The 25,958-nt window shown below is 42.3% G+C and overlaps 1 protein-coding gene across 1 annotated transcript in view; it reads right to left on the bottom strand.

Moving 5' to 3' along the window:
* Positions 1-25,424, bottom strand: part of ATF3 (activating transcription factor 3) — a 57,597-nt gene extending 32,173 nt beyond the window's left edge. The window contains exon 1 of the mRNA XM_028125794.2: positions 24,931-25,424. The gene's annotated coding sequence lies outside the window, so the exon portion shown is untranslated. The remainder of the gene's footprint in view (positions 1-24,930) is intronic.
* Positions 25,425-25,958: the final 534 nt, after the last annotated feature.

The following is a 25,958-nucleotide window of genomic DNA, read 5'->3' as shown; positions in this document are numbered from 1 at the left end:
TAGAAGAAGCTTCTCAAGGTGGGAGGAGTAGTTACCTGGCTACAGGGGGTAAGGGCAGCCACTTACAGGTCACCCTCTTGATTCAGATGTGTAAGTCTCCCTGGTTTCAGCCTTGTCCCTCACCCTCCCCGCCCTCAGTTACTGCTGCCCCCAGATGCTGAGCCTGGCAGGGTTCTGTAGAGAGACTCCCATCCCCTCTGGCAGGCACCTCATTTGGACTCTTCTGCTTTCCTAAATTAATCACAGGTGACCCACCCCACCCCTACTTTCCATCTTCTGCAATTCTGTTGGCATCTCTTATCTGCTGATCTCTAACCCCCTGTCCTTTCTGTCCTTATAAGTGACTACATTCTTTATTCCTTTGGTGTTATTTTCAGGAAGCTTATGGGGAGAGAGAATGGAAATATACATGTATTTTTAATGAGTGAGTGAGTGAGTGAATGAATGAATGAATGGTTAATTCTCCCTTTTAACTGGAGTTGCAACTGACTTGAAAACAGAAAGGCTGGATTTTATTTACCATTTCCTGTCCTCTGTTGTAGGTTCATATTTTGAGGTATTTCCCTCTTAGCAAGACTTTGTCACTTTGGCCAATGACGGCTTCCCTGAGCCCAGCCTGTGGGCTTCTAAACGTGTGGGTTGGTCACAGGAGGCCCAGTGGCTAGTGGCTATGGTATCTGTCATGTAACCCACCCCCATGGCAGCAGCCCCAGGTTCTGCAAAAGTCTCAATGCAAGTCAGTTGTTTGGAATGCAAAACATTTTCCTATGGGAACAAATATAAGAAAGGACTATTTTAGTTCCTAGGCCAGCTTTTGAGAGTCTATTTACAGCTCATAGATACGAATATTCTTTATTTATTAATATACTCATCCCTCAAATTTATTGAATACCAATTATGTGTAATTTGAGCATTATATTATTATCATATGATTTTATCAAACACAGTTTCTTAAATACATCACTTTGCTCAATTTTTAGCTTCTATTGTTTCTAACTTCCAAATGGTCATTTCTTTTCCAAACATAACCCCCTTTTTTTCTCCTTCCCCCAACTCACCAGCTCCACCTGAGAGAGAAAAGCAAAACTTATGTCAGAGTCAGTGAAAATGTTCATTTATCAGAGACAGAAAGTTCTCGATGATGCTGGAAGGGAGAAGTGCCCAGAAGGCTCCTCTGTCCAGTGAAGGGCCAGCCTAAGAAGTCACTCAGCGTGTTCTTCAGCACACTGTGGTGACTTGGGTCAAATTGGGAATTAGCTCGATATCAGTATCTTTGGGATTCCTAAGGCTGCAGCATTGACACAAACAAAAAGGTGCTTTTTTAAGGTTTAACACTCATAACCATTGGCTATTTTTTGCCTTCCCAGTGCAGCACTTCATGTGTTTATTTTCTTGTACGCTGGGCTGCTTCTGGCTCACAGAGAGCAATGTTCTCACTCATGAGGAGAGGGGACAACTACCTTGCAGTGGACATTTGAAACTCTTACCAAATTAAGTTCCTTGGCACTTTCTCCAAGGTTATTCTGGGCAAGAGTCTCATCCAAGATGGCAGACATTTACTGATAACAATCATTTGTTCATTCATTCTTTTATTCATCAAATCTCACCAGAGGCTATGTGCCAAACACCGTGCTTAGGGCTGAGAGTACCTTCCTGAAGCTACCTTTACACCATCAACCCTGCACTGTGAGCAGCAGAGAGGAAGAAAGCACCATGGCCCAAGAAGAGTGTTCCCTCCCGCTGACCTTCCCCTTGCCCCAAATAAAGTTCTACCAGCGGGTAGCGAAGGGAGAAGCAGGAGAGGTAGAAATAGGGGAGCTGGCTCTGTGGGTCTCCTTCTATCTGCTGCCAGATAGCTCTGGAGTCAGAAGATAAAAGAAATTCCATGGAAAATTGGAGAATCTCAGGGCAGAGGAGACTTGTACCCCACTTCCACAGGTAAGTTCCCAGAGGAGCCTGTGTGGGAGAGTAGAAGAGGTGTGGGTGAGGGAGGCATCTGGGTGCATGGCCCGGGGCAGCCTCACAGCATGTGCGGCCAAAAGAGTAGCCAAGACCTCTCCTGCTCACAGGCAGGACCCAGGAGAGGTGAGGGAGGCCAGAGGCCCCATCAAGTTTGGGAAAGGGAGGATGCAGAGGGCTTCAGAGGCCACAACAGGACCTGGGTCATTTAGGAGGCAGCCAGGTGGATGGATATCAAAGACCAACAGACCTTCCCTTGTAGGGTTCCTCCTCACCTCCTCCTCTTGGTATGTGGCAGGTTGGGAGGGGGCATATCAGGTGATTAAGGGCTTAAAAATGAGTAGATTTTTAGGTTTCCCTGCGGGCACTCTCACGAAGTAGGCCTGGGTGGGGCCTGCACTCTGCATGGTTAACAAGCTCCCACAGGATTCTGATGCAGGTGGCCTGGGAGTCACACTCTGGGAAACTCCAGGTGAAAGAGGGGAGGCCATATTTAGGCAGGAAGGAAAAAGAGTGGGGCAACTGAATGAAGAATTTTGACTCCAGAGTAAGTGTGGCAGTTAATTTTATCTGTCAAGTTAACTGGCTCATGGGGTGACCAGATATTGGATCAAACATTATTCTGGGTGTTTGTAGATGAGGTCAGCTTTAAAATCAGTAGACTGAGTAAAGCAGATTACCCTCCATAAAATGGGCCTTATCTAATCAGTTGAAGGCTTGAAGAGAACAAAAGGGCTGCCCCTCTTTCCAGTAAGAGGGAACTCCTCCTGCCTGACTGTTTTTGAGCTGGGACATCATTTTCTTCCTGCCTTAGGATCTGAACTGAAACATTGACTCTTCCTGGGTCTCAGGCCTGCCAGTCTTTTGTCTGGAACTACATGGCCAACTCTCCTGGGTCTCTGGCTTGCTAACTGCAGATCTTAGGACTTACCAGCCTCCATAATCATGTGAGCCAATTCTTATTATCTGTCTATTTTTTCTATCTATCTATCCATCCATCCATTTAATCTCCTATTGTTTCTGTGTCTCTGGAGAACCCTGACTAATATAAATAGTAGTAACTGCTTTTTCCTTTTCAGCATGCTCAGAACTTTATAGTATGGTGGGGAAGCCTGTCCTGATGGCAGAAGTTGTTCGCAAACATTGGTATATGAAATGAAAAAGGGCTATGTGACTTGGGCCTCTTTGGGAGACTTTAAAAAATAATTATAGCTACTATTTACGAGTGCTCTTGGTGATATTTTATGTCCTCCCCCTTGTAAACTGGCTTTCTTGTAAGTATAATCTCCATGAGGGCAGAGATACTCTCTGTTTTGGTCACACCATATCCATGAGAGAGAGCCTGGCACACAGTAGGTTCTTGGCAAACACTTGTTGAAGGAGTCAGTTGATCCATGGCTAATCTTCATCACAGCACCACATGGTAGGTACTGTGATTCCCATTTTAAAAAAAAGCAAACCAGAGCTCAGTTTGAACACTGTTATTCTCTGATTACAATGCCTCACCCCCTTCTTCTGTGTCTGCCCTGCTCTGGGCCCTGGGAGACTGACCTCTCTCTACAGACACGCATACAGTGGAGTCCTGGCCAGGGAAAGAGAGGTCAAAGTTAGGACCACTGTTCCAAGTGTGGTGCTGAGACAGTGGCTGTGTTCCTCCAGGGCCATGGCTCCTGTCAGGTGGCCCCCCTTTCATGGCCCCACCTCTCAACAGGATCCAATAAAATATTCCCTTCCCCCCCATGCCCTTCAGGCCCAGTGTGGTAATGGCTTCCTGCTCTCATCAGTTTCTCGGTACTTCACCATCCCTTGTTGCCAAATCCCTTAATGCAGCCAAAGTCTCAGTTAATAGTCCCTTTATTAAACTCTCCTCAGTTAAATCATGAGTGTGTGCCATCATTTTCCTGCTGGGATCCTGACTAATAAAGAGAAATTAGGTAACAAAATCATGCAGCTAAAAAGGTGGTAAAGGCAGCATTCATACCCAGGTATGTCTAGCTCTGAAGCCCATTTTCATTTTGTTATACATCATGACCTCCACTCTTCCCTCACAAATTGGTTAGGAATGAACCTGCCCCATGAACATCCTATAATTTCTTCTAGAACATTCTACAACCCTAGCATTCTTTTTTTAAATAATATTTTTATTTATTTATTTGAGAGAGAGAAGAGAGAGAGAGTAGGAGGGAGAAGGAGACTCCCGCTGAGCAGGGGGCCTGATGTGGGGCTCGATCCCAGGACACTGCGATCATGACCTGAGCCAAAGGCAGCCTCTCAAGAGACTGAGCTACCCAGGCGCCCCAACCCTAGTATTCCTTAGCATCTCCCTCCTCCTAGAGAGAAAGATTGGTAGCATGGAAATTGGGCTTGGCCTTCTGTAGCCCCAGACACCCGAATTTGAATCCAGGCTCTGCCACTAGTTATGTGTCTCTGAGCAAATGGCTTGACTTCTCTGAGCCTTTGTCACCTGGTTGTAAAGTGGGGACATGCTACAGCAGGGGGGAAGGAGGAATAAAGAAATCAAGGTATTTGTATCACGAGCTCAGTAACATTGGTGTTTCCTCCTGGTTCTCCTATGTTTCTAAGTCCCATGGCTATGCCTGAATGAACACCTGACTGAAATCACTCAGTCTCTTTTTTGGTTAGAAACATGTTGCTCGGATGTGGTATATATATACAATGGAATATTATGCAGCCATCAAAAATGAAATCTTGCCATTTGCAAAGATGTGGATGGAACTGGAAGGTGTTATGCTGAGCGAAATAAGTCAATCAGAGAAAGACATGTATCATATGATCTCACTGATATGAGGAATTCTTAATCTCAGGAAAGAAACTGAGGGTTGCTGGAGTGGTGGGGGGTGGGAGGGATGGGGTGGCTGGGTGATACACATTGGGGAGGGTGTGTGCTATGGTGAGCGCTGTGAATTGTGTAAGACTGATGAATCACCGACCTGTACCTCTGAAACAAATAATACATCATATGTTAAAAAAAAAAAAAGAAGATAGTAGGAAGGGAAAAATGAAGGGGGGAAATGGGAGGGGGAGACAAACCATGAGAGACTACGGACTCTGAGAAACAAACTGAGGGTTTTAGAGGGGAGGGAGGTGGGGGGATGTGTTAGCCCAGTGATGGGTATTAAGGAGGGCACGTATTGCATGGAGCACTGGGTGTTATACACAAACAATGCATCATGGAATGTATGGTGACTAACATAAAAAAAAAAAAGAGAAATAGTATTTCGGGAAGACGAATAAAACCCAAAGCTGGTTTTTTGGAAACAACTTACAGAAATAGACAAAACTTGAGTAAAGTGATCAAGAAAAAGGGAAAAAAAAAACCCTTACAAACAGAAAATAGGAATAAAAAGGGGTTAGAAATAGAATGGAGATGTATTTCTACACAATTTCATGGTGATAAATATGGAAACTTAGAAGAAAAAGATATTTTTTAAGGAAAAACAAAATTTTGGTAATGTATTCAGATGAAACCCGAATAAAGCCTTAGCCATTAAAGAAATTAAATTGGTAACCAAAAGTTCTCCCACGTCTGAGGACACCAGGCCCTAATGGTTTCATCAGATCTTCAAAAAAAAAAAAAGATAAATGTCATTTTTAAAATCTGTTTGTAAGAATGGGGGTAAAAGGGAAAAAGACTACATAATTTATTTTTTAAGATACTAAAGCCAGACAAGTACAAGTAAAGTATAACTTAATCTCACCTTTCATGTAGATAAAAAATCTTTAAAAACATACTACAGCCAGACAGGATTTAATCTCAAATTGAAAGCATAATTCAAGACTAGGAAACCTATTAAAGTTAACAGACTAAAAGAGAAAAGTTTTTTAAAAATCTTTTAGTATCATCTTGATAAATGTAGAAAAGATATTTCATAGAACGTAGTATTTATTCACAGTTTTAAAAAAAGTCTTTGCAAACTAGGTATAGAAAGCAATTTTCTTTACCTAAGGCCACATATCTAAATTCTATAGCAAATATTACACTAACTCGTGATATGTTAGAGAAAGCTCCAAAAAGTCAGGAATAACATAAGGATACCAGTTATGTCTTTTTTTCAGCATTGTATTGAGGGTCTTCACTGATGCAACAGAAAGGAGAGAGGCAGAGAGGGAAAGGGAGGGACAGAGAGGGATTAGAAAAAGAAAGAAAACTGTTCTTGTTTGCAGAAAAGGTGATTGATTGCCTGCATAAAGAGTTACAGAAAATTCACAGAGAAACTCTTAGAGCTAAAAAATTTTCAGCAAGGATGCTAGATATAATAGTCACACAAAAATCAACAGCATTCCTACACCTTAATAACTAATTAGAAAATTTAACAGAAAAAAAAGAATCCCATTCACGGTAGTAGGGGAAATTATGTGGCACCTCAAGATAAATTTGTTAAAAGATGTGCGAGACTTTATGGAGATAACTAGGAAAGTTATTATTGAACAATATAAAGACCTAAATACATGGAGAGAAATACCATGTTCATTGATTATTCAATAATGTAAATATGTCAATTTTCTCCATATTGACCAATAGACTTGATGCGATTTTAATTTTAAAAATCTCCAAAATGTGTATGTGATTCTTTTTTTTTTTAAGATTTTATTTATTTATTTGACACAGAGAGAGAGAGAGAGCACAAGCAGGGGGAACGGCAGGCAGAGGGGGAGGGAGAAGCAGGCTCCTGGCTGAGCAGGAAGCCCGATGCGGGGCTTGATCCCAGGACCCTGGGATCATGACCTGAGCCGAAGGCAGACACTTAACGACTGAGCCACCCAGGCGCCCTGTGTGTGTGATTCTTAACAAGCTAATTCTAAAATGCATGTGAAAGGGACAAGAAGAATCAAGACAACTTTGAAGAAGAAGAGGGCAATAAGACTGTGGTGGCATCGGCACAGGAGACAGACATACAGATGAGTGGATCAGAATAAAAGCCCAGAAATAACCTACACACATGAGGGAACTCTATACCTAAGGCTAAGGTGGCAATCACAACACAACGAGGGAGAAAAGAGAAACTAGAGTCCTACTCACACCAACCACAAAGATTAAAGACCTAAATGTGAAAAGCAAATGTTTGGAACTTTTAGAAGAAACCATAGGAAAATAGATTTTACTCTCACCAAGTAGGGGAAGATTTTTCCTATAAGACACAAACATACAAACAATAAAATCAGAGGGATATATTTGATTACATTAAGACAAAAAAAAGACATGGTAAACAAAATGGAAAGAAATTATAGAATGGCAGAAAGTATTTACAACGCATAGGACCAAAAAGGGGAAATATTTTAAGGAGGAGAAATTATACAAGCTTAATTCTTTGATTTCAGGACAATAAAACAAGCTATTAATACTAGCAATTAAAATTAAAATAACAAAGTATAAGGACAGAATAAAAATTAAAACAACAATCGAAGTATAGGAGCATGGCACTTAGAAGATAATTAAAATAAGAACACATCATATCCAAAGTTATGAAATGTTATCAAAGTATATTGAAAGATGAAATTACAATCTTTATGTTTTCATTATTTTCAAGGAAGGGAAAAATGAAAGTATTCAACCTAAGGATTTGTAAAAATGATGACAATAAAATTCCGAGAAAGAATAATAAAGGCAAAACCAAAACTACATGAATTAGGATATAGGAAAATTTATAGACTTAATTTAAGAGCTTCTTAAAATAAAATAGACAAACCTTTAGAGAAAGTAAAGAAGGGAAATAACCCCTGTGGATAAAAAAATTAGAAGTAAAAAGAGGGATCCAACATCAGAAAAGGAGATACTTTATACATAAGATAATACTTTGTAAAATTTTAAGTTAAATTTGAAAACTCTTTCTTTGGGAAATATATACATTACCAAAATTAGGAATATAAAATCTAAATATACTAATCATAGCTAGAGAAACTAGAAGAGAAAAGAAGGAAAGAACTCTCTCCAGAAAAAAAAAATTGTCTAGGCCTAGAAACTTTAGAGGGAATAATCTTTCAACTCTTAAGGAATGGGTAATTACTATGCTTCAGTAATTACTTCCAAACATTGAAAAATAGAAAAAGTGTACCTAATTTACAGAGATAACCCAGATGTCAAAACCCGGAAAAGATGAAAGACAGAAAGAAAGAGAGAAAGAATGAAAGAAAGACAGAAAGAAAGAGAGAAGAAAGAAAGAAAAAAAGAAAGAAAGAAGAAAGAAAGAAAGAAAGAAAGAAAGAAAGAATCTAAATTATGAACATAGAGAAGAAAATCTAAACACAGATAACAGAGTATCAAAAGAATAACCCCAGTTATTCTTAGAATAACATAGAATGAAAGGTTTTATGTTCAATATTTGAAAAATCCAATAGAATAATATACTATATCCACCAGTTAAAAAAGAAAATCCAGATGAGATTCTCAATCGATGCAAAAAAAAAAAATTAAAATCTAACAGCTGGTCTTTATTAAAAAACAATTACAAACTTAAGAACTTTTTAACATACTAAATAGTATTTATTTTAAACACCCAATACTATTCTTAAGAATGAAATACTAAGGCAATATTATTAAAATCAGGAACAAAATAGGGATATAATCTATTGTCATTTTTATTTAATTTTGATCTGAATGTTCTGACCAACTAAATAGCACATATATAAAAATAATATGCATATATAAAAATAAGATGCATAAAATAAAAATTAGTTCTGACCAACTAAATTGTACATATATAAAAATAAGATGCGTAAGTGTTACAAGGGAGAAAACAGTTTTATAATTTTTTGTAGATGATATAGTTACACTCCTGGAAGCTCAAAAAAATAATTCAACTAAAAATCTTTAGAAGTAGTATGAGAGTTCAAGAAAACTGCTAAATAAAGAGACACAAAAGCCAGTAGCTTTTCTACACAGAAATTTTCTACATAGCCTTTCTATATAGAAATATTACTCAGAAAACACAATGAAAAATAATCAAATTATAATAGCAAAAAGCAACAATGATGACACTGAAAATCTCTATTAAATGCCCTGGGATAGCTTTCATAAGAAAGTGAAAGATTCATTTAATAAAAACTCCAAAATGTTACTGAGAAATGTAGAGAAAATTTAAATATTAAATTCCGTGGCTACAATGCAGGGTTTTTCAAATTCATTTGTGTGCTCAATATACTTTCAATAAAAATCTCAATAAGATTCACTTTAGAATTTGACATTATCATTCAAATGCTTACTGAAAGAATAATTAGGTATGAATGGCAAAGAAAATATTGAGCACGAAAAGGAATGATAACAAAGAGGCCCTGCCAGATATTAAACCATTTTAAAAAGGAAGTATCAATAAAATAGTGTGCAACTGACAAAAGGACAAACATACAAATGTACAAATCAATTTTCCATTATATTTTCTAACAGAGTAGATATTTTGAGACCACATTATTATACATAACAACTTCATCTATGATGAAGAAAGCATGATAAGTCAGTAGGAATAAAATTATTATTTAATAAACTATGCTGGGCTCATGGATTATTTAGAAAAAAATAAACTTAGAGATTTACTCCAGATCATAATTGAAATAACTTTAGATGGATAAACAGATGTAATTAGATATAAAATACAGAACTATTAAAATAAAACTAAAAGTAGAATCACATAAAAAAATGTTCAAAAACTTAAGTCATCAAGGAGATGCAAACTAAAACTACAATAAGCCACCACTGCACGCCTCAAAAAATGGCTAAAATTGGAAAAGACTGACAGTCTCAGATGTTGGCAAGGATAAGGAGCAGCTGAAACTCTCCTGCGCTGTTGCTGGGAATGTCAAATGGTATAATCACTTTGGGAAAAAGTCTGGCAGTTTCTTATAAATCTCAACGTACATCTATTCCATGACCCAGCAATTCCACCTGAAGGTATTTCCCCAAGAGAAGTAAAAGCATATGTCCACGAGAGGACAGATGCAAGAATGTTCATAATGGCCCCAAACTGGACACAGCCCAGGTGCCCATCGATAGAGAAATGGATAATCAAGTTGTAACATAGACACATAATGAAATATTACTCTTAGCAACAACAACATAAAACTCCTGATACACACCAACACAGATGAATTTTTAAAACATGTTGAGTGAGAGAAACTTTACCCAAAAGAGTTCATCCTGTATGTTTCCGTTTATATGAAGTTCTAAAACAGGCAGATATAATCCATGATGAAAAAATTAAAACCTGTGGCTGTCTCTGAGGTAGAGTTGCGAGTGAAGGACTACTGGAAAGGGATGCTATGGAATGTCTGGGATGATGTTAATTACTCTCTCTATATATTTTAACAGCTTTATTTAGATATAATTCATATACCATATAGTTCACCCATTTAAAGTGTACAACCCAGTGGTTTCTAATATATTCATATGTCTGTGCAACCATCAGCTTAAAAAAAAACACAACCCATACCGTTTGAACTTCTAAATCTTTATAGGTTTATGCATTTGTCATTTGTTGAAATTCAATGAATGGTCCACTTAAGATTTGTGCATTTCACTGTAAATATATAAAATATATAAACTTTATGGTTGCCAGAGGGAAGGTTGGGGGTGGGGATGGGTGAAATAGGTGAAGGGGCTCTGAGTAATGTATGGGACTACTGAATCACTATATTTCACACCTGAAGCACTGTATGTTAACTACACTGGAATTAAAATTAAAAACAATTTTTAAACCCTTTTTATTAGAAAAAATAGGAAATAATTTTCAAACTTCTATATGGAAAAGCTGTTTCTTCAGAAACGAAAATACTGATAGATTTTTTTTTTTTTTAAGATTTTATTTGTTTATTTGACAGAGAGAGAGACACAGCGAGAGCAGGAACACAAGCAGGGGGAGTCGGAGAGGGAGAAGCAGGCCTCCCGCCGAGCAGGGAGTCCGATGCGGGGCTCGATCCCAGGACCCTGGGATCATGACCTGAGCCGAAGGCAGACGCTTAACGACTGAGCCACCCAGGCAGGCGCCCCAGTACTGATAGATTTGATCACTTTAAATCTAAATGCCTTTGTATGTAAAAATATATAAATATAATCAACATTAAAGTGCAAATATCAAGCCAGAGTATAATTATTATTTAAAAATATTAGACAAGGGAGTCTTTGTATATTTGATATATGTGGAAACATCCTAAGTCATTGCAAGTATTAAGATACCAACCAATATGTGGGCAAAAGTTCTGAACAGGAAATTCATAAATAGGAAATAAAACTTATTAACAAACATGGGGGAAATTTCTTCAGGAGTGACATATATCAAAGGCTCTAGGATTTGTATACCCTGATGTATTTTCCTTCGAGAAATATATTTATTCTCTGTGAGAAGACATATTTAAAGTAAAAAGGAATAGTTATGCACAGAGATTTAAGTACAAGAATGTTTACTGTAGCACTAGTTGTTATAATGACAAATCAGATATTACCCAAATGTTTAACATAGAGTATTAATTAAATACAGTACAAAGATAATAAATTAACTTAGGACTCTTGTATAACCATTAAAAATGATGTTGTAGGAAAATACTTAATGATGTGGGAAGATGTTTACATCTTGAGTTATAAAAAAGAAAAAAAAATCAAACTTCCTTGATCCTATTGGGCTAACCCATTCCCCTATAACCTTGCTGTGGACACAGAGACATTTAGCTTCTGTTAGCTTTCTCCCTTCCCTTCTTCCCCATTTCCCTTTGGAAGCTGTTTCTGTCTTTCACTTCTGGTAAGGAGGAAATAGACTGGCATTAACATTGGGGAAGAAAACACTTAAAAACAGGAAGGTATGAAATACTGCTTCACTCACTATTTTTTTAATTGGGAAAAGGCATAGGTGTGCATGATTAAAAATCGGAACAGTGGGTGCCTGGGTGGCTCCGTTGGCTAAGCGACTGCCTTCGGCTCGGGTCATGATCCCAGAGTCCTGGGATCGAGTCCCACATCAGGCTCCCTGCTCAGCAGGGAGTCTGCTTCTCCCTCTGACCCTCTTCCCTCTCGTGCTATCTCTCATTCTCTCTCTCTCAAATAAATAAATAAAATCTTAAAAAAAAAGTTGGAACAGTAAAAGACATGCATATGATGCAAAGTCTCTATCGGTCCCAGGTGCCTTGATCAGTTTTCCTTAACCCCTAGGTATATTTTTCAGAAAGACACCTACCATAGCACCAAACAAACAAAACACAAGAAAACAAAGAAAGAGGAAAGAAGGGAGGAAGGAAGATGGGGGGAGAGAGAAGGATACAGGGAAAGAAGGAAGAGGGGAAGAAATCAAGAAAGGGACAATATGCGGGAAAATCAGAATAAGCTTTTTCTATAGGAGTTTAAAGAGCCAACATTTTTTTAGAATATATGTTAAACATTTGTATCTCAAATGTTCAGCAACCTGTCACTAAATAATACTGTTAAATGAATAGTAACTATTTACAAATATTTATAAAATAAGTAAATCCAGATAAAGAGTGAGGAGCTTTTTTGCTTGAGATGTCTTAGGGAACGGTGATCATGTCATTCAAACCCAAATTAGGGTTCCCAGCCTGACAAGCATCAATGTACCCATGGGGATGAGGGAGTAGGGGCTGTGAAATTAGGATCGCCCTGGACATGCGGCTCTGATATGTAGAGAGCAGCAGAGGTTCAGAACCTTAGAGATGCCCCCAGCCCGGACTTACCCCACGGGAGAGGGAGTCTAGGGTAGGAGCACCGAATGGTGGCCGCTGGGAGCGCACACATTTTCTCTCCTGACATGGTCCTCAGATGTTTGGGATGAAACCACAGAGCCCAATTCTTTTTAACAACCACTTTGTACGGATTAGCCATGAGTAGACTGGTTTACGTTTACTACTTGAAGTAAGCCTGACGATATTATATTAACGAGTGGAGAGAGGACAGATCGGTCGATCCAGTAGTCTACTAAAACACACCTGGGCCTCTCAGTTAAGAGCAGGCTCAAGGTTCTCTGTGGGTGTCTTTCTTTGGGGCGCCCCCCTTTTTTCCTGCAGTGCAAATGTAGAACATTCAAAAGGATGTATACTCAAGGGACAATATTTAATTACTTTTTATTGTTTCATCAAAGACATTCCTAAGTGAACAGGAATATTTTGGGGTGTGATTAAGCTTGGTAGCTTAAAAATAAACAATTTATTTATGAACAGTTTATTTATAAGTGACCTTATGATTAGTTCAGGGCTTTTTCTTTTTATACGTATATTTTTTAATGCTATTGACCACTCACCCATGTGAGTGACTCCTTGTGAGAAGCTTTAAGAAAGTTTACACAAATGAGAAGGAATGCTGGGGAGGAAAGCAAAATGGGAACAAGAAGGGGAGGAAGGAGTTAACTGAGGGACAGAAGGGAGAGGAAAAAGAAGGAGAGAGGCAGAGAAGCCAAAGCAGGAATGGAAAGAACAAGAGAACAGAGTCATCTGATGCAGATGTCATAAAAAGCTATAGCCACACTTGTAAGCCCATATCAAAATTTAGAAATCTGTCCCCACATATAAAATCAAGTGGGTGTTTTTCCCATGGGAAAAAAAATGGCAGGTAAATTTTTCATAATTTCTCCTTTTCTTTTATACTTTTAAAAACCTGTCCGAGTGTGGAACTGTTCTTTTTAAGGGCTTTTCCAGCCTGAATACTTATCTTTCATCTGCTATCAGAATGCCCAGACACTGAGTCCACTTTATGGTTATTGCACCTGCGCTGATGATTGCAGTTCAAGAATCAGCAGGTGAAATTAAGCCCAATGGTCTGCCGATTTACCTCCAACATATAAGCAAATTAAATTACTGTCATGCTTTTAAATGAGCCTTCTCTAAAAGAGTTTCTGAGTTGAGTGTTCTACTTTCATCTGATTTTAGCAGTGAGTCCCCAAGGAAATGAACAGTTATTTTTCCTTATTAGTGCTAGCGCCTTCAGCAGACTTGTCTCCAAGTATGGCCCCACTTACTGAGCAACCCCCCCCCCCACTACCCTCCGCTCCCCGGCTTTGGGCAGGGAGAATTAAAGGCAAGAAGACCAACTAACAGAAGAGCAGAGTTCAGGTGTTCAAAGCTTTTATCTCATTCATTAATTCTGCCAGTATTTATAAGCACATACTATGTGCAGGGTCCAAGTTGGACAGTGGGGCTACAGTGATGGAGAGACGCTATCCTTGCCTTCCCAGAGCCCGAGAGTCTTTCTCCGAGGTGTGCAGAACAAGTGTTATTAATATTCCCATTAAGAGTCAGGGAGGGGCGCCTGGGTGGCTCAAAAAAAGAGTTGGGGAAACAGAGGCAAGGGACAGACACAGCCCTGGAATAGGACTGGAACCTAGCTCTTCTCTCCTGAAGTCTAAACACTTGGCTAATTGTACTCAATGGCTCTCAAACTTTTATGAGTTTGACAAAAGAAGGCATTCGCTGACTCCAACCCTGGACCCCATGGGCTTCCACTCCCCGTCTTTAAAACTGGGGAAATGATTTGTGTCCCTGCTCCTGTATTAGAAGCAGTACATTACTTCACACAACTTTAGACTATTATTTTAATACTGGCAATGCACTGGCTTTAAGAAATAATCTGCTCAAGTCTTTAAATCTATCTTTCCCTAGAGTTGGGGATATAAAAATTAAGACTATAAAAACATTTTTTTTTTTCACATAAAATGATCAGATCTCTGGCTGTTCAGATAGCGGTGCTAGATCTGGATCCCTCCTTGGGGACTTCTGAGTTCACCTGCTTTTCATATCAGAATCCCTCCTAAAGACAGAAGCTCCGGGAGGGAAAGGTGGTTTTTCCTGAGAGCATTTTCTTATTCCTTCGCTCATTTCAGCTGTTCGCAGCAGCTGGTTTCTTCAGTGTGCCTACACCCTGCTGCCTTGTAAACATACTCTCTAATACCGTGCATTACTCATAGTTTGAAAATCACTTTGACTCCTGAAACATAATTATGTTAATGTCAGATGAGTCAGCAGGAGGACGGCATGCTGCACCTCCTGCCAGCCTCTCAACCACAGCACCTGGGGGTTCAAAAAAAAAAAAAAAAAAAAGAGAGAGAGAAACCCTCTTTTGGTGGGAGGAAAGAAGCTTATACTTATGGCTTAAGACAGGGCTTCCAAGGAGTGGTCAATTTCATGTTCGCTGCAATGTGAAACGGAAAGTCAAAGTCCAATCGCTCACCCTAGGTTAATCCGTTTACGTAAAGAATAAACAGGAATTTGGAGTTTCTCTACAAGATCTGTGATTTTCCCGACGAGATAAGTTGAGACACGTCACTCTGATCAATGTACAGTCGTGATTTGTGATTTCCAGGGCTCCCCTAGGAGGTGTTTTCACACCCTTGGAGGTGATGCTGAGTCGGGAGGTGCTGGACTATTACCCTTGCACATCCGTAGGAAAGGGGAGGCCAGACCCTTGCTGGGCTCCCCGCGACCCTAGGCTTTGGCGCTGTGCCCACTTGGACAGCACGGCTCTTTAGACAAGAATTTGTAGCCACTTTCTTGGGCTGTTTTCAGCATCATTTACAAGCTCTCCATTGTTTCCCCTCCCCTAGCTGCCGGGAAATGAAGAGGAACCGAGCAGCACAGAGTTGGAAGTTTCTATGGCTGACCACAACCCCTACCTCCTCATGCTCCTAGCCCTGGTCCAACCTGCCAGTAATCTGACTGTGCCCTTCTCAGCTAGCCTTACACCCCATTTGCCCTTCTGAATTCAAGGCATCATCTGAAAAGGCTTCCTGTGTCTCATAATAACCAATGTTTTATAGGTGGGGAAACTGAGGTTCAGAGAAGGCGTGTCCTTACACAAGGTCGCACATTGAGTGGCAGAGCCAGACACTCGGACCCTAGGCCCTTTCTACTCTGCCAACAACAGAACAGTGAATCCACACTTAGAAGATGAAAGTGTGTCAGGGTTGGAAGGATCCCAAGAACACATTTTTTTTGCAGATAAGACAAGTAACCAAAATCTAAAGAGAGGCAGTGATTTGTCCAAGGTCACACAGCTCAAAGAGTGGCAGAACCAGCTGCCAAACAAGGTCTCCTAACCTTTGGTCCAAGGGCTTTTTCTCTCTAATCTCCTTACTTCCTCACTCTGGACTTACTCCAATTTAGGCATAGGGACAGTCTGCTCGCCCCAGTTAACATGCCTCTTACACAGTGGGCACAAAGCATTCTATTCCCAAAGCACAAGACCCCACAAGAGCCAGAGATGTCCAGGAGGAGAATACACGGCAAGGAAGGGGTTAACCACGTCCTGCAACTTTCCATTATGCTATGACTAATCAATATCCCAGATTAACTACAGCACTGATCGGTGATATCTTCAAACTATGGCTTCATCCAGGCTCGTTTCAAAGGCTGGGAGGACATCATTGCTCAACGGGGTGCTAGCTTGGCCCCACCGTTGTTGTTGTTATGTAACCTGCGAGAGGAAAAATGCCTAATCCAACCTAGAGACTCTGCAGCACCCTAACTCCAGGCCTTTTCAACCCCCCCTCCCTGGGACATCTACCTTGGGTGCCACATAGCCCTCATGTACCTGGTGCACAGAAGGCGGTGCCGATCCTAGCCATGGTGGCTATTCCCCCAGCTGAAGACTTCCTCACCACACACTTTTCTCCTATGACATTTTCCCTGCTTGGCCCCAAAGACAAAGAAAAGTCAAAACTCACATTTTTGGGGTGAGATGCCGAAAATTCTGAGGAAACTGTGGAGCATCCTATTTAGAGGAGGATTTCTCCTCTTGTTATGTCTTTCCAGCTGGTTCTGTCTAATTTATCCTGGAGGTACGGTTGGTCGAAAAAGCTGACCCCGCCCCTGCCCCCCAAAGCAATCAACAGCTGTTACTATATTGAGTGGCAATATGATGTCATATCATAGGTGACTAACTCACTGAGGCTTCCCTGCGAGCCATCATCTAAATATGACAGCCTTCCATCACCCTGACCTTTTCACGGGAGAAAGCTGAGTGAGGGGCTTGATGCTGCCTCCCAGGGCTCAAGTTCATGGCTGACCTTCTGTGGCCAGCATTTCTGATTGAGCATGTGAGAACACACATGCCCACCCCCACACACAGATTCCCTTCCTAGTAGAAGGTCACTTTCATACAGACAGCTTTCTTCCAATGGCCTGACTTTGAAATTGGTATGTTTAATAATCACAGATAGTAGAGAAGAGTTGGGGGTGCTGTATATATTTACCCTGGTGTATATCCAAGGTACTGGGTTAGATACCTTACATAAAGTTTTTAATGCAATACTCAAAATGCTCTGAGGACGGCATTACAGTCCTGTGGAGTTATAGAAACTGAGATCAGGATGGTTAAGTAACTTGCCCAAAGTTACAGAGCTGGTCGTGGTGGGGTTCAGATTCCAGTCCAAGTCTCTGACTCCACAGTGGACCAAATTCCTACATACAGAAAGGTGTAACCACTGCACCTGGATTTTTTTTTTTTTAAATAGACTTCATTTTGTAAAGCAGTTATAGGTTCACAGAAAAATTGAGCAGAAACTATAGAGATTTCCCATAGACCCCGTGCTCCCACTATCAACATTGCCCACCAGGGTGGTGCATCTGTTATAACTAATAAACCTACACTGACACATCATCATCACCCAAAGTCCATAGTTTACAATATGGTTCACTCTTGGTATTGAGCATCCTATGGGTATGGATTAATGCATAATGACATGGATCCATCATTACAATATCATGCAGACTATTTTCACTGCCCTAAAATTCCTCTGTGTTCTGCCTATTCATCCCTCCCCCCCCAAACCCCGATAACCATTGATCTTTTTATTGTCTCCATAGTTTTGCCTTTTCCAGAATGTCACATAGTTGGAATCATACAGTATGTGGCCTTTTCTGGTTGGTTTGCTTCACTTAGTAACATGCATTTAAGTTTCCTCCATGTCTTTTTGTAGCTCGATGGCTCAATTCTTTTTAGCACTGAATAATATTCTGCTGTCTCTGTGTACCACAGTTTATTTGTCCATTCACCTACTGAACCCCTGGCTTTGAAAACTTTATTCCAGTGTGGTTCACCAGTCTTCCTCTCTTGTACCCCATCCCCACCTCCTCTCTCTTGCTACCCACACAGCCCCTGCCGGGATTGGGGTGTGTGGGGGGTGGACCTTTGGCATCACTTGGCTATGAACCATTTCAGCAGCCTGGGAACCCAGCTATTCCTCCAGGACGAGCTCTGGGGCCGATCTGAGGAGAGCTCTCACATGCACACGTACCATAAAATCAGAACGTTCCCTTTCCCCTCCATGCCAAGTATACTCATGTTTGCTCTCCAGCCCCCAATATGGCCATTCCTAGTATGTCCCACCACCTACCACATGGGTTTCTCTTTTCTTATTCCATCTGTTCATCCATCCGCCCAACAAGTATTTATTGAGCACCTACTAAATGTTGGTCCTAGATGGCAAGTCCACAGAGGACATTGAATGTACTTACCTTAGTTTGCAAGAAAGAGGAGTTACACCCACCACAGGGCCCCACTCCATTGAGAAATACTATTTGATGGGGGTGTGTGTATGGAAATAAATAGGACTGAAAATAGGCCTGTGAGACCATCTGAATGAATTATCATCATCAAATTATAATATAATTATATCATATATAAAATTGTATGTTAATTATTAAATTATTATTATTGTTGCTATTTTTAAAAAAAGCTCTGATACAGCACTTTCTGGTTTTTAGGACTTAAGTGCTTTTACATAAATGGTAACCCTACTCGTTGCCTGAAAAGGGTGTACAGGCTGAAATAGAAATAGATTAAAGAAAATTTCAAATAAATTCCTGGGGGGCAGATATATAACAAGTTATTAAAGTGGAGTTAGGAATAACTAGGGTGCATTCCTAACCAGTGAGAATGAGGTCATGAAGGGTAAGTGCCATAATCCAGTCCAAGCCATTCTAGTGGCCCCATCAGGGGCAGGTGCTCAAGTGGGAAAGAGTTCCGGGCTGACCCCACGGGCCACTGCTAAGCAGTTACTATGGACCTGGATTCACCCAGGGACCTCTGAGCTTCCACTATGCTGGGAGCGGGCTGAATGGCTTCTCCCCAGTCCTTCTACTCTGCTAGGGGAGCAGCCATATGTAATGTCTCACATCTCTCTCCCAACAAAAGCAACCCTTTGCTCTGTGTCATCCAGTGAGTCACCAGCACGGGTGGGAACAGACCCAGGATTCCTGCTCCTTTCTTTGCTGGGGCTGTTTTCTGGAGATGACAATCCTCCCACATGAGCAGCCAGTTACATTTATGGTTCTTAATAACATTTAATGGGGCTTATGGGATAGGAAAATAATGGGAAGTGAAGGCTGGGAGATAAAAAAAATCAAAATCTGAAATGACACACCAGATCCTGATTACTGAAGGTTTAAAACTGGCAATCCAACTCAGCATGTCCTTCCATTGGGAAATGGTTCCTAGGGCTGAGGAGGAATCACCCCCTTACCCGACTCGAGGTTGGATGGGAGAGAGAAGGAAAGGGGAGAAGGGAATGGCCAGGGGTCTCTGCAACTGTGTTCTTGGATTCGCCCCTATGATTTCATCTCTATATTTACTTCATGTCACCGTTTGTTTTCCGTTTCAGCACGTATGTGACATGTCACAGTTTATCACGCACATTTAACGCCCATTGTCCCACCAAGGTCTTGTCACAGAGCTGTGATCCGTAGAAAGAGCAGTGGGTACAAGGTCAGTTGACTCGGATTCTCTACCTAACAGGCCATGTGAGTCCAAGTAGGTCACCCAACCTGGACCTTAGTTCCCTTAGAGAACAGGGCTAGACTGGTTGGCCTGAAGGTACCCTACTGCTCTAAACTGCCATGTCTGTGGGTCCAGCCCCACAGAGAAAGCTGCTGCCCCCATAATCCCCCACCCCCAACTGGCTGAGGCTGCCCATGGTTTTCCCCATCTCCTCCTGAGGCTTTGCTGGAAGCACACAGGACACATTCGGTCACAGGCTCCAGAAAACCTGGCAGAGTAGAAAGAGCAGTGGACAGGGATTGATCCGTCAGTATGACACAGAGGACAGGAGCAGGGGACACACAGAGGAGAGCTCTGTGGTGGCTGGAGACTGGGTCCAGGGGAAGAGGGGTCAATTTTCAACATCTCTGAGGGGTGAGCTGCAGGGAAGAAGGTGCTTCCGCTAGACCTGGCCCATGTACTCTGAGGAGGTGGGAGTGACACTCAGCCAAGGACCAGTAATGACTGTCAGAAGAGAAGAGTGACAACAGCTCACCTACAGAGGCACCCGCATTTTGCTCAAAACTTTGAGAAGCTGTTGATGACTCTAATTTGTTTTTGGCACAAACATGCTGTTCCAACGGGAAATTTTCTGTTGCTTTATGGGGAGGGGATTATGGGAGGAGAAACAAGGTATTTCTTCTGCACTTGCGTGGGGCTGCCCGCTGGTGCTCAGTGAGGACACTGTAAGCAGGATGGTCTCTCTAGTCTCAGGAGAGGAATCACAGAGTCCAGGGCAGGCCTGGTAGGGCTGGGACTAGAGTGAGGGGGGTGAGGCGCCTTGGGTGCAAACCTCAAAGAGGCACTCGCTCTCAGGGTCCTGCAAGTGCAGGATGGGCACCTCCTCACTTGCCTTAGCCTTGTGCAGGCCCCAGGGCCTGGCCTCCTCTGGGCATCTTCTAGCATGCAGTGGTTACTTGTTCAGAGGCACTCGGCTTGTGTTATAAGGGGAAAACTGGTTCTAGGGGACTCAACATACAAAATAAGGCATATTTCACAGCCCACCACAGTCCCCAAAAACATGGACTTGGGCGTCCAACTGACCTGGGAATGGTTTCCAGCTTGCCATTCTTTAGCTGTGTCACCTAGGGAAACATACGTAATCTTGCTGTGCCTCAGTGTCCTTCCTCATCAGTATTAAAATAGGGACAATAACACCTACCTCAGAGAGGAGGTATGAGGATTAAAGGAGGGGGACAAGGAGGGTAATGAAAATACCTGCCTCATGGTAAACCTCAGCGAGGCAAACCTCCCTGTGAGGCTGCGATAGCGTTCAATGACCAAGTGTCGGACAGGGCTCTTGTCCTGAAAGCTTCCACAGGCAACATTAGCATCCGAGGACGGTTTGGAGACCAGTTCACCAATGTCACACCCAGAGTTCAGTAATTTGTTACAGCCTGCATGACTAATAACAGTTTGGACACAGTCAAAAACAGTGATAAATGGGACAAGCTGGCCAAATTGATGGATTACATGAACATTCAAACCACAGCTTTTCCCTACCAACAGACATATAAACATATGAGGAGGGCTTATAAGTGAAGGGGTAGGGAGTCAAGGGCCAGGAAAACTCTCTGACTTTTGGGTCAAGATCGGATTCTGGTTAATCAAGGAGGGCTTCCAGGAGGAGGTTCTGGGGCATTCAGCAGCCTCCAATGAGGCTCAATTGCTCTCCTTTCTTTCATCACCATCTCAACGGTCAACACATCTCAGGACAAAGGATTGAAGATGGGCTCTGACCCCACGGTTGGCTGACTGCAGTCACCTCTCCAGACCTTTCACGATCCGACGCCTGGTCCCTTTAAGGCATCGAAACTCAGTGAACGTTCTACGGGTGGCCTCGCGGCCTTCGCGAGGCGCGCTGACGTCACCCTTCGGGGAAACGGCTGACGTCAGCGCGTCCTCGGCGAATGGGGGCGGGGCCGTGACTCACCCGAACCGCGCCCCCCGCCCGCGGTTGAGCGCACGTGAGCGCGCGCCGCGCTACTTTCTAAGTTTAGCTCTGCGGCTTCGGTGGGGTCGGGCGAGGTAAAGGCGGCCGAGGGGACCAGGCGGGCTGGGGGTGCGGCTGTCCCCGTCCCTGCTCGCCGACCGTTGGCGGCCCTCCTGGAGGACGAGGGCCCGGCCGGAGGGTGGAGCGCGGGCGCCTCCCGACGCAGCGCCTCAAAGGTCGCGTGCAAGCCCGGCCCCGTGTTCGCCCTGCCCCCGAGTAGGCGCTCAGTAAACGAGCCAAAGTTCCCTTCTGCTCAGCGACTCGGGACTTCCCGGAGAGTCCAGGGTTCTGGAAAGTTCCCCGGTGGATGGGGTCTGGTGTGGGCTGAAGTCCGAACAGGCGCGGGGCCCGAGGCCGTCGGGGCCCAGCCCTCGGTGTCCACGTGGGGTCGTCACTCAGCGTTTCCGAATTCGTGGCGGGGGGGGGCCCGGGTGTGGCCGGTGTCACCATCAGCGCTTGTTGGGGGGCCTCCCGGGACCCCCCACTTCCGAATTGGGCGTGGCAGTGAGAGGGACTGTTCCCTACGTGACGGGAGGGGCGGTGGTCGTTCTAGGCTCAGCCCAGGCTTAGGGGTCTGAAGGTCACCTGATGAGCCGATGCCACAAAACCCCAGGCTCTCCATCCCGAGCCCACCCCCCCTTACCAAGGTGACCTTCTAGGAAACAAAAAAGAAAGTAGCGCCAGGCACCTTGTGAAATAGACACTCCCCCGTTCTTTTGTTGGGGGAGGGAAAAGTTCTGGAAAGAAGCGCTGTCAGCGTAAAGTGAACTGAGATTTTGACTTTACGGAGTGGTCGGCCATGTTACGGTGACCTGTATTCTGTTGTTGGTGTGGCATCCTCGGGTTTTCACAGGGTTTGTCTCCGTAGGCAGCTTATAAAACAATGTTCATGAAGCTTTTGGCCTTGCTAGATGAAGGGTGTTGGATATTACAGAAGAGTAAAATATGATAAAGTGGGAAGTGTCAAATGGTAATAAGGGAACGTTAACTGTTGGGCCGTTAAAATTTTACATTTCAAGTTTTCGAAGGCTGTAACCTTGAGTTTTTCATGTGTTCTTTTCTTAGAAGTGGTGGAAAGTTAGTTGTGGAATAAAGATAGCTTTGCAGATCATGACCTGAATGAATGACAGAAACCCCTAAATCCAAATGTGTAATTTTCATTTGTTTTCCAAAAATAACCACATTAGCCTTTGTAAATTGGAGATTTTCCGATATAAATATGGAAACTGCAAGTGTTTAGGGCTTTATTTCTCATTCAGTGTCCATATTAACACAGTTAAAAGGAGGGACAGTTTAGGATCTAACAAATACGTCCAGAAGTAGGCATACTGTTTTATATTGTTCGTATAGCAACAGAAGTCTCTTTGTCCTAATACCGTACAGTTGCTACCACATTTTCCTCAATGTAATGCCTATTTTGGGAGGGACTTAAATGGAGCAGGTGTGAATGATGATGAATCATGTTCTCAAACTGAGCTAATTTCCCTTTGTGTAGGTTATTGTTCTATGTGTATGTAATGTATAAGAACCTTAACATAAACGTTCTCACGTTCAGAAATTAAGTTTTTTTAGTCCGGAAATTGAGTTTTTGCTTTTAAAAATACCCTTGGAACGGACCACCTGCATCCTGTAGGAAGCCTGTTAGCATTTCTGTAAAGTCCTCCTTGCCCCCCAAGTTGTACCTGTTCTCTTAGAGCTATATCTGATACTCACTAATTGTTCACTATGTTGTGATCGTTTGCTTACATGTTTGTTTCTCCCACTAAGAAAGTGGGACTAAGCTCTTGGGACTATGGACTGGTGTCTGTCTTTGTATTTTGGCATCTAGAACAGTGTTAGCATGTAATAAGAGCTGTATTTTTCATAGTGTTTTGTTTCATTGAAGAAATGTGGTGTTTCCCAAAGCAGATTGCAAATGTTGAGAAGGGAGAGTTTTTTATAGTTAAGGGGATTGAGCTTCAAGCCAATATTGTAGTAGGGGACATAGTTTCCTTCTTTTCCAAGCCCACCCTTCCCCACTCCCGCCACCACCACCACCACCACCACCACCACCCATGAGAAAGACAAAATAAAAGTCAAAGCCTAAATTATTTTGGGATCTAAGTAGTGTGGTGTACCTTTAGATTTGAGATGGTAGAACTTTGTCCTGTTCTCCAGGCCATAACGGTAATCCACACACTGGGTTAGTTAGGTCCTCGTCACAGGGAAGTTAGTCATTATTATTTTTTAAATAGGAGGGGTGTCTGGATGGCTTGGTCGGTTAAGCGTCCGACTCACGATTTTGGCTCAGGTCATTATCTCAGGGTTGTGGGATTGAGCCCCGTGTCGGTCTCTCCACCGGACTTGGAACCTGCTTGGGATTCTCTCTCTCCCTCTCCCTCTGTCCCCCGCCCCCCGCCCCCAATTAGGAATTTCAGAAACTCTGCGTCTTTTGTGGATAGTTAAGACTGGTTGCTAAATGGAATGTTTACACTGAAATAGATCTGGTTTCTGCACAATACTTCACACCTACCCTAAGATTTAAGGATATAAAATGAAGAGATTTAACTTACTCTCTCCCTTAAAAGTTACCACGGTCAAAGAGAGGGGGATTTTTACCGTCAAACTTTATTAGCCAGAACTCAGCAAGCTGGAATTGATGCCACACTCAATTTTACAAAGGGCTGATGAAAAAATTAGTTGCTATCAGAGATCTAATTTTGAAAATACATACATAGTATGTTACAGTGGTTACTGATATTTTTTCAGCAATAATTAGTACCTCTGCAAAATCCCATCAGAAGGTCCACATTTTAATATCCACTGTGTTTAATTAAGTCAAGAAAGTATTTGGAAGATTTTTAACGAGATTTTAATTAGGGTTTTAGAAAGTGGTTCAGCTACATTTTCCCACACAAAGAGTTCCATGGGTGTGATGAAACACAGAAAGTAACTTTCATGAAAGCAGAAGAAAGAAAGCTGGAAGGAAAGAACCAAGGGACACTTTGCTATTGGGTAGGTTCAGCTTTGACAATTCCTACTCACTTTCATACCACCCTCCTCATCATTTTTAGGCACTATTTCACCTGGATTTTTTTCTCAAAATAGAGTCTTCTGTAATAATATAAAAATAACATCCGTTTGTTGAGCACTATGTGCCAGGCCCTGTGCTCAATGCTTTATGAAATTATTTCAGTTAATATATATGTGTATATAAGAGATTTATTATAAAGAATTGGCTCACCTGTGTATGGAGGTTGGTACCTCCTAAGATCTGCAGCGTGAGTTGGCAAGCTGGAGACCCAGGAGAGCCAATGGTATGATTCCGTTCCAAGTCCAAAGGCAGGAAGAATTCACTCTCACTGGGGGAGGGTCCGTCTTTTCATTTTTACAGGCCTTCAACTGACTGGATGAGGCCCACCAATGTTATGGAGGGCAACTACTTAATCTGCCAATGTAAATATTAATCTCCTCCAAAAACATCCTCACAGAAACACCCAGAATAATGTTTGACCAAACATCTGACCACCCTATGGCCTAGTCGAGTTAATTTGTTAACCATCACAGACCTATTTGATTTCCAAAGCTCAAGGGATGTGAACCCACATCCCATAATGTTATGCCACAATGTCTCCTCACTCTAGGATTCACAAAGTAACTTTAATCCTGGGCCTTTCCCCCGTTATCTGGAATGTCTGTGAAAGATCATCGCACTCACACCCAATGAACACACCTAATTAGGGCAGGTGTTTACCAGTAACTAACTCAGAATCCCCTCCCCCAGTAGCACATACAACATAGCCACTTCCTTCCTTAGGATAACTCTCTGGCTTTCGAATTCACATAACCCTTTAATGCCCTCCACACTAGCAAATCTTACCTGCCTCCTTGTTCAGCCCCCTTCATGTCCTCTTTGAAGGGCACCAAGCCAGTGAGCCCACGATCTTCCCTTCTCTCAGCTGCCTCCTTAGGACCAACCTTTGCTATTGCTTACTCTTGACTCACTCCTACCTTAATTGTCATTGTCATTTTAGAGCTCTGACCTCTCCACCCTCTCAACACAAGCAACTGTCACTGCAAGGACTTCACTTGGTTGAGTTTCAGACTGGTGAACCTACCTCCCAGAGATAGCTGATATAAAAATACTTCCATGGTCTATGTACTTTTAATAAATGCTGTTTACTCAATTTATTTACTTGATTACAATTTTGGAAAGAATAAGAATTCTTAGAGTAATATTTTTTTACTTAGTTGGCACTATTCTGTTACATG

Source organism: Eumetopias jubatus, unplaced genomic scaffold (assembly GCF_037043125.1).
Source record: "Eumetopias jubatus isolate StellerSeaLion01/CBP00866 unplaced genomic scaffold, mEumJub1_p1.0 scaffold_12, whole genome shotgun sequence".
Lineage (NCBI taxonomy): Eukaryota > Metazoa > Chordata > Mammalia > Carnivora > Otariidae > Eumetopias > Eumetopias jubatus.
Note: the sequence above shows the minus strand (reverse complement) of the source record. Positions and strands in the feature narration are given on the sequence as shown.